This window comes from Castor canadensis, chromosome 12 (genome assembly GCF_047511655.1).
Source record: "Castor canadensis chromosome 12, mCasCan1.hap1v2, whole genome shotgun sequence".
Classification (NCBI taxonomy): Eukaryota; Metazoa; Chordata; class Mammalia; order Rodentia; family Castoridae; genus Castor; species Castor canadensis.
Window position 1 is genome coordinate 88,239,551 of NC_133397.1, and position 9,592 is coordinate 88,249,142.

The window sequence follows — 9,592 nt, forward strand, 5'->3', positions numbered from 1 at the left end:
AAGAAGGGAGAGGAAAGGGACCAGTGTCCCAATGTACTCTTCAAGACACACTTCCAGCAACCTGCGTCCTCCAACTGGACCCCACCTCCTAAAGATGCCACCAGCTCCTCATAACATCAGCTGGGACCAAGCCTTCAACATATGAGTTTTACAAAACACTAACCTTTACCTTTCACTTTTTTTTTTTTTTTTTTTTTTTTTTGCTATACTGGGGATTGAACTCAGGGCCTTGTGCTTGCTAGGCAGGTGCTCTACCACTTGAGTCATCCCACTAGCCCTTTACTTATTTTTCATGTGAACTAATTTACCATCAGTGCATACTGCACTAGTTTCTTATTACTGCTGTAACAAATTATCACAAGCTCAATGGCTTAAAATTGTACAAATGTATTGTGTTAAAGTTCTAAGGTCAGAACTCTGAAATGGTTCCCAATGAGCTAATGCTGCGGTGTTGTCATAGCCATGTTCTTCTGTGAGGGCTTTAGAGCCGAATCCCTCTCTGCCTTTTCCAGCTTTTAGAAGTTTCCCACACTGCACCATTTGCATGCCCCTCTCTTTCACTCAAGGATCCCTGTAATTACATTAGGCCCACCCTGGTAATCCAGAAAATCTCCACATCTCAAGATCCTCAACTCAATCACATCTGCAAAGTCCCTTTTGCCATGTGATGTAACCAGTTCACAGGTGCTGAGGATTAGGATGCAGACATCTTCGGGAGACCATTATTCTGTCTGCTCATATACGAACAGGGACCACCAAAAACAGCATAATGTTTATGTCTAAACTTACGGTTCCAGTTATGCTAATTACCAAGCACATAAAACAATGCTATACTGTGCGGAGTGTGCACATTATGGGTGAGCATTACAGTGGTCATGGCATGACACATTTGCCATTTACTTGGATAGTGGTGACCACTGGGGAAAAGAAGAAAAGAGGGAGAGAAAAGATTGGGGACTATCAGTTCATTTCTTAAAAAAGAAAGAAAGAAAAAGATCTGAAGTAAGATGCTAATACTTTTCAACCTGGTAGTTTTTACATGAATGGATGTCCATTGTGCCTTGTTAGTATAAAGAAAATCATTTTCCCTAACAATTACAAAGCATGCTGGAAAGTTAATGAAGACTTGTTTTATTTTTATGACTTTTCTATAGTTAGCTCACATCACACAATATTTAGATTGCTAGTTAGAACTAATATAATTTAGGGCTGGCAGATGGGCTCAAGTGGTAGAGCACTGGTATAGCAAGCACAAGACCTTGGGTTAAACTTCTGGTATCCCCTCTGCCCCTGGCCAAAAAAAGAAAAAAAAGAACTCATGTATTTTTAGCATTTAGCATTCAAATGATGTCTTAGTTCAGAGAATTGATCTTTTCTGACTCATGAAAGTAACTGTCTGACTAGTTGTAGGATTTCTTTATCAACTTGATGGTGACAGGAATGGCAGGAAAAATGAAAAGAGACCTATCCATTGAAGGGACTCACCAGATACTGGTGAAATTAACCTAGAAATATCAACCCCAAGACACAGACTAAGAAAACTTTTTCTTTGAAAAAGCTAAAATCTGAAAGCCCCCTGCAAGCAAAAATATCAAACAACTTATACAAGCAAAAGAATAAGTCTGGCACCAAACTTTTCAAAGCCAAATTAAAAGCAAACAACAATGGATATTATTTAAAAAAAAGAAAAACAGTGACAGAAAATGTGATGCAAGGATTTTATACCTAACTAAACTCTCTTTTAAATATCAAGGCTTCAACCTGCAATAATTTAAAGAGATCTGCACCCATCAACCTTTCATGAGGAATGTCCCAGATAACAACTATTATCTCAGTTACTGATGACTAGGAAAGCGTCACAAAAAAAGACTAATGTTGAGCGTCTAAAAACATTTAAATGTAGGCCAGGCACAGTGGTTCACACTTGTAATCCTAGCTACTCAGGATGTGGAGATTGGAGGATTGTGGTTTAAGGTCAACCTGGGCAAAAGAGTGAGTGAGTCCCCATTTCAACCAATAGTCTAGGTGTGATAGTGTGTCTGTAGTCCTAGCTACACAGGAGACGGATAGGAGGATTTACAGTCTAAAGCCAGTCCCAGGCCAAAAAAGAAACATGAGATCCTATCGAAAAATAACTAAAGCATAAAGGTCTGAGGGTCATGGTTCAAGTGGTAGAGTGCCTTCCTAACAAGAGTCAAGCCCCAAGTTCAAATCCTGGTTCCATATATATACAAATTTAAGATTAAAACAAAAATGGAAGCAAAGCTGGGAAATATGAATCATTGTGAAGGGAAAAATGAATCAATAAAAATAGTTCCAGAATGACAAGCTGACAGAATTAGTAGAAAAATAAGCTGTTAATGCAACTATTTAATGTGTTCAAAAAGGAAGAAAAATGATTGACTGTGGTTGAGACTGAAGAAATAAAATAGACACAAATCTTGCCTAGCATGTGTGAAGCTCTGGGTTCTATCTCCAACACTATAAAACTAACTAAATAAAACCACAACTCAAAAATATGGAGATAAGGTTGAGGACACAGGTCGGGGCAGAGCACTTGCTGGGTTCGAGCTGTAGCACTGGAATTAACAGAAACTTAGTCACCAAAGGGGAAAAAAATCCAAAGGCAACCACCAGAACAAAAATGGGAACCTTCCTAAGCACTGAGAAATTTTAAATAAATAAGAATGAAGAAGGCTTGTAGGAAAAACAAACATAGCAAATAAAATACACTTAATTATAAAATATGACAAACCAAACATATCAGTTACATATGTGTAACTGATGTGCAAGGCCCTGGGTTCCACCTCCAGCACTTGGAAACATCACCAGCAAAGCAAACAAAAAGCCAGATGTTTTACTTTCCGAGTTGGCCAGTGAACATGTATAGTTGTTCTACATTTCTATGTGGCTGCATTATCATTTTTGTGTGCTGATAAACCACAATAATTATAGCTACTAGTCAACTACTCACTGACTGTGTCGGGCCATGTTATTGAATCTGATTTAATGATCATAGCAACTTAATGGCAGTTTTGTGTTATTATTCCCAGTTCACGATTCAGAAAATTATTAACTCGGTCAAGGTCACACAGTAATAAATGGCATAGCCAGTCTAGGCTGTTTGTGTCTACTGCCCTGTACTCAGCCAGGACATCACCCTGCCTTTCTCCTCCCGCTCCCCCTCTTTCTTTCTCTTTCTCAGTGCTAGGGTTCAAACTCAAGGCCTCGTGCATGCTAAACACAGAGCTCTACTACTGGATTTTGTATTTGTTTTCTTTTTTCTTTCTTTCTTTTTTGGCAGTATTGGGGTATAAACTCAGGGCCTTGAACTTGCTACGTATGCATTCTACCACTTGAGCCATGACTCCAACCTTTTTTGCTTTTAGGTTATTTTTCAGATAGGCTCTTGCTTTTTGCTCAGGCCAGCCTGAAACCTGGATCCTGCTATCTAAGCCTTCCATGTTGTTGAGATGAAAGGCGTACACTACCATGCCTAGCTTGTTTGTTGAGATGGGGTCTCAGTAACTTTTGGCCTGTGCTGGTCTTGAACCGTGATCCTCCTGATCTCTGACTCTCAAGTTGAGGTATTACAAGAATGAGTCAACTCCCCTGGTCTGTATGTTGTATTTCTAATTTAAAAATCTATCAAGAACCCAGGGTTGATTTATGCTAACTGACCATTGCGACAAAGGTTACTTCAGAATCCTAAGTTAATGAATTTATATTATTGTCAAATAATATCACCAAAGAATAATGCTATCTACTTGAGAATAGTAGAGCAGTGGGAACATATGTGTCATAGGTGTACTCAAAGTATACCATGGGTGTAGTCAAAGGCAGTGAGGCAAAGGGAAGTTTTTGCAGACAAAAATGGAGAGGATTACAATCACCCTTGGCTATAGTGACAAATAGCCTCAGTCTGAGGTTGCATGGACAGTCAGTAGGCAGATGTCCTCGCAGAAGTGTTTGATGTAAGGTTGAGGTGGCCTCTGTGCAGGCTTGTGACTCTGGCAGATTCCTTTGTGATAGTTACTAACCAGGCATCTGTGGGTAAGAACCCTTTGTCCATAAGCTACTGGTTTTATTATTATTATTATTATTATTATTATTATTATTATTAGGTTTGGATTGATCAAGTGATTCTGTTTTGATTCTGATGACTTCCCCATTCTTTCACACCACTAATATGAACATCATTTTTCTGTGGTTGCAATTAGTTGTTCTTTGGCCACAATCAAAATGAGCAATTACTATTATAGGACATTGTCTGACCTAATCAAAGACCACAAGGACAAACACAAAGCCTGCTGAAGTCAGGGTTATTGGCTCTTGGAAATGAGAGAGAATGCATGGCAGTGAAAATACTGGGCATGTCACCACAGAGATAAAGTTGTGATGTGACTTGGGGGAAGAGATGCGTTTAAGTAAAAGTTAGTTATATTTTGATGGCCTTAAGCAAACAGGCTGTCTGTGACAGTTTAAACTCTGTAAGTTAGACCTGAGGCCTAACTTACAATGAGGAAGTGGAGTGGCTGTTCAGTGTTATGTCTTGGAGCCCTAGTCTGGAGCCCACACCTGGGGAAAGTGGAGGTTACTTCTCCATGTGCAAAGACTCTAGGAAGGTAGAGCATTTCATTCTTACTGAGTTAATTTCAAACAGCAAAGTTTCTTCCACCTTAAGCTTTTGGAAGGAAGTTTTGCACTGATTGAGAAAGGGGAGTTATTAGGCTGTTGTACAGTTGTTGCACTGTGACCTTGGGAGAAATACTCTTTTCAGCTACTTTTGCAGCTGGCCTGTATGTTGTCTGCTTCTTGGCAAGGCAGAGCTTTTCTTTCTGATTTTGAGTTGATTTTTACTTCTTAGTAAAGTGCCTGACAAGAGAATTGCTTGAGTCTTCATTAAAAAAAAAAAACAACAAAAGCTACCAGGTACTTTGCAGTACAGTATGCCATGGATAAATACAGTAAAAAAGTAATTGCTATGTTGAAAACCAGACAAAAACTCTCAATCATGTTTTATTGTTCCCAAACAATTTTAGGTCAACTACTGGTCCTCTCCAAAGGATTTATAAAAAAAAAAAAAGTGGCTTTCATATAAGATAGATTCAGGGCTTGGATTTAGAAGTTGTAATGTCAAAATTACAAAGATTTAGTTTAAAGATACTGATTAGCTTTATTTGTGATTCTAGAATCTGGCAACATTTAATTTCATAAAATAGAATAAGTTTTCCAATGAACTGAGCAGAGGAGGTTGACTTTATACACAGAAAAGTACTGAAGAGAGCAGAGACAAAGAAATAAGAAGCAGATTGGTAGGCTCAAAGTTACTTTCCTAGTAAGGCCTGAACAGGGAGACAGAACAACAGGAAAAATCATTGTTTGGATAACATCAGAGAACTTGAGGTTACCTTGTTTGTGTAAGGCTTAAAGCAGAAGGAAATTTAGTACCGTGCCAACTGAAACTAATGTCTTAGGGGAAATTTGGCTATTCTTGATCTCCCCTGGTTTCTCAGTTCTGATAACTTAGTTTGGATTTGATGAAATGGAATGTTAGCATGAGTAACTCCATATTGGTTTTTAGTCTGGTCTGTTGGGGGCCAGAGTAGGGGTTTATCTAAAACACTGATGTCCTATAATTTTTGTTGAACAAAGTAATTAAACTATTGTATGATGACTTAGGAAGTGTGAGATATGATCATGATAGAATGCCTTCTGTCCACAAGAAGCTGAGAGATCAACGCCAGGCTGAAGTGTAGCTCAGTGGCAGAGCACTGCCTAGCATGGCCTTGGGCTTGATCCCCATCAATCCCCACTCCCTCCAAAAAGATCAAGGCTATGAAAATTTCAGTTATGTTAGGTGTTAAATGTCAGCGCCTATCAGAAACATGAGTTATTTCAAGTAAAGAAGAGTTTAATGCTGGGAATTAGCTACAAAGAGGTTGGCAGGGCTGGAAGAGCAAAAGACCTAAGAAAGGAAGAGGGCAGAGGAGGGGAAGCTCTTACTGTGAGGCTGGAGGCCATCAAGAACCCCACTAGAGTTATGATTCTTATAAGTATGCTTGAATCAAAACTAAAATTTCAGTCACAAGTTGACAATGAGTAAGTATCGAATAAACCTGGGTATGTGTACTGAGTGGTAGTTCAGAGACTGAGATGTGAATTCACCCGGGGTGCCACCACCTGTTAGCTGTGCGATTCTGGACAGGTTTTCTCACTTGGCAATTAGAGAGGCTCAGAGACCCGTGACACAGGCGAGGCCTAGGTAAGTGCGTCCCTCATCGTCTGCTGTAGTAGCTCCTCCCTGAGCCTAGACCAGGGCTGGGACAGCCACAGCCCAGGTGGGGTATGCAGTGGCAGTGCTGAGAACTGCAGGAAGAGAAGGGAAACCTAAGGAGGGGGAGATAGACTTGTTAAAGCACTGAAAGAAGGAACAGAGGTCCCAGTCACTCCTGGGTTTAATACTTGCTTGGACTTCCCTTGGCCCTGAGTCCCCAGGTCTGTGAACCTACTGAGCCTCAGATGAACCATTTCCTTCATGACAGGGCATATGTAAAAACTAAATGAAGTAATGTATGTACAATCTCAGCTCATAGGAGGAATTAGTTATTGTAACTGCTACAAATAAAAAATATCACCATCAGACTATCACGTTCTGTGAATCCATCGTGTTGTGTGCAGGAGAATATTTACTTGTGTGTATTTTCAAAGGGTAGAGCTTGGGGGGGGCGGTGTGTGTGTCCACTTCACACAATGCACTCATGGATTCCTGGTTTCTCTCCTGAATTCCTTTCTGGGAAAGTGGATTTCCCAGGGGGAGCCACCAGGTGGCGCAGTAATTCTTTGCCTCTTGTACTGCAAAATCTCTAAGTTTGGAAACCTAGGGAAGTCTGTGAGAAATTCCTGGAGGTTCAGCAGTTTGTCTGGAAATGATCAGGAGAATAGGAGACCTCCATGTGGGGTCAAGAAGGTTTGGATAAAAGTGGCTTTCATATAAGATAGATACAGAGCTTGGTTTTAGAAGTTGTAGATGGGTATATAGCTCCTGCCTGTAATCCCAGCATTTGGCAGGCAGAGGCAGGAGAATCATGAGTTCTCTGCCAGCCTGAGCTGTCTCAATAAATTAAATAGATAGATAACCAAATAAATAAAAATAAGAGGGTAGGGTCACAACAGAGGGAAGTGAAATCAACCCCTTCAAATAGCTCCTGTTCTTGTGAAGGAGACTGAATCTAGGACAAATGACTTCAATACAACATACAAACCAGCAGACATGTAACAGTCATTTTTCCAGTCCTATGGTGTGTCAGACATGGTATGATAATGATCAATCCTATTTTACACAGGAAGAAACTGAGGTACAGAGAAATCATTAATTCCAAATTTTGCAAGGATGAGAAGCAATGGATCCAAGCTGCCTCCGTCTAAAATCAGGTTAATGCTGTGAACGGATAAAATGACAAGAAAATCAGAGACCTTGATTGGCCTTCTCCTGTGGTTCTAGCACATTGTTCTACAAAATAGCATAGGTGGTCTTCTGAGCTGAGCAGATGGTCTTGTTTTTATAGACAAAAGGGCCAAGGAAAGCAAAAACAAAGAACAAAAAGCACAGTGGTCATTTCAAAGTTACTCTCCTTGTAAGGAGGGGACAAGGGGACTGAACGCTCAAAAAATAACTGACTGATTCACATCAGGTTACCTCAGGTCATCAGTTTGGTATGAGAGTTAAGGCAGAAGGAAATTTAGTGTCATGCCAACTGAGACTGGCTTGCTTGGGAAACATGGCTGCCCTCTCTAATCCTGGTTTCTCAGATGGTCAGATAACACCTTAGTTTCAGGATATTGATGGGGAGCTTTAGCATGAGTGACTCCATCTTAATTTTGAGCCTGGTCTCCATTGGGACCCAGTGTAGAGCTTAGTCCAAAACAATGGCCTCCTGTAATTTTTATTTAACAGTGCCTTAAACATCATCATTCCTCCAGGAAAACAAAATAAAAGAACCCTCCTCCTTCAGCACTCATGGGCAGGGTTATCCTCAGCAATTGCTAATAGACTGGATAGCAGGGCATGGCCCATGGCTCTGGCTCAGCCTCTTCTGTTCTCCCTGAATTACCACCTCACTTCCTGCTCACCTTCACTCTGACCACAGCCTCTGATTCATCCCCAACCATATCTTCCCTGTCATCTCCACTGTCTATACATCTTCCACATTTCCAGTACCCTGGCCTGCCAGTTTGTGGGTGCAGGTACTCCTGCCCACCACCTGCCATCACTGCTTCTGAGAAAATTAATGATAACAAGATGAAATCACTTGTCAGACCCAGGTAAAGCTCAGAGTTGGGAAGACATGAAGTGGGGGAGCTCAAGGATTTCCACAAGCCTCCACCACCACCTCACACTGATGCACAGTTTTCTGTAGCAAAGTGTTTTTAACACTCTGTAAAACCACAACAATTCAGGCAAGGGGCTTCCCAAGGGCACCTCCACCAATGAGCTCATGCCACCTCCTGCCAGGGCCAGTAGACCTTTGCATCCAAGCAGCTATGTGACTCTCTCCCTTTGACTAGTAAAAGCTTCTCTCTTTAAGTGCTCCTGTGGCCTGTGCATCCTGGATTATAATCCTTCTGCTTATTCCTGAACAAGTTTTTTATACTTGAGGCAATTTTTCTTTTTAGCTTTGACATTTCCCCAGCTCAGTTCCCACAATGCAGTCAATCCATCAGTCTCTCTTAGAAAACACCCAGGCTCCCCTTCTGTTCCCTCATTGCATTGCACCTGCTCTTCCTCTCTTAAGTGTATCTGTCCTTGCTTCCGCCTACATGGGGCTGAGATACTCTGCCTTATAAAACCGTCGCACAGGGGAGGAAGGTGCTGCTGCCCTCTAGCGAGCCCCCAGTGGGTGGAGGGGCACTCAGCCTATGGGAGAATGGAAGACAGCTGTAGGGAGAGCATGCTGGGTTCCCTGCCAACAGGAAGGGCCCAGTCAAGGATCTAGACCTCAGATTTAAGGTAGGAAGCATCTCGTGCATACAACTGGGCAGAGAGATGAATGCTGAATTTGCCCAGGGCTGGGGTATGCCATATGGTCAGGTGGAAAACTGGAAGTTGAGGGTACCAAGTCACCAGCTGAGCACTGAGTCACTGGCTGAGGTCTATTAAGTGTTTATGAAGACTATGTTGTCTTGAGAATGGGATAGGGGAGGACTGTGGCTGGCTCTTCATTACAATCCCATCTTCTATCTGTCACTTTCCTGAGCAAGTAGGTAGGGTATAAGCATGAAGAACCTGGGTGCTCAGGCAGTAGGACTGAAAGGTCTGGACAGGAGGAAGGAGGAGGTGTCTGGATGCATGGGCAGACAGAAGTTGGTTCTGGAGACACCCGATCCGAAGGGTGGCCCGGAATTTGGAGGCTTAGGTGGAGTTGAGGGGATCGACCCACCAGGGTTTACAAGGGCTTTTCTTGCTTTTACCCACATGCTGAAAGTCCCACACATGGGTTACCAATCCACCTTTTCCTGGGTAAGCTGGGAGGTTTGCCACCTTAAGCACAGGTGTTGATGGGTGGTGTTGATGGATGGGGTGTGGAAGCTG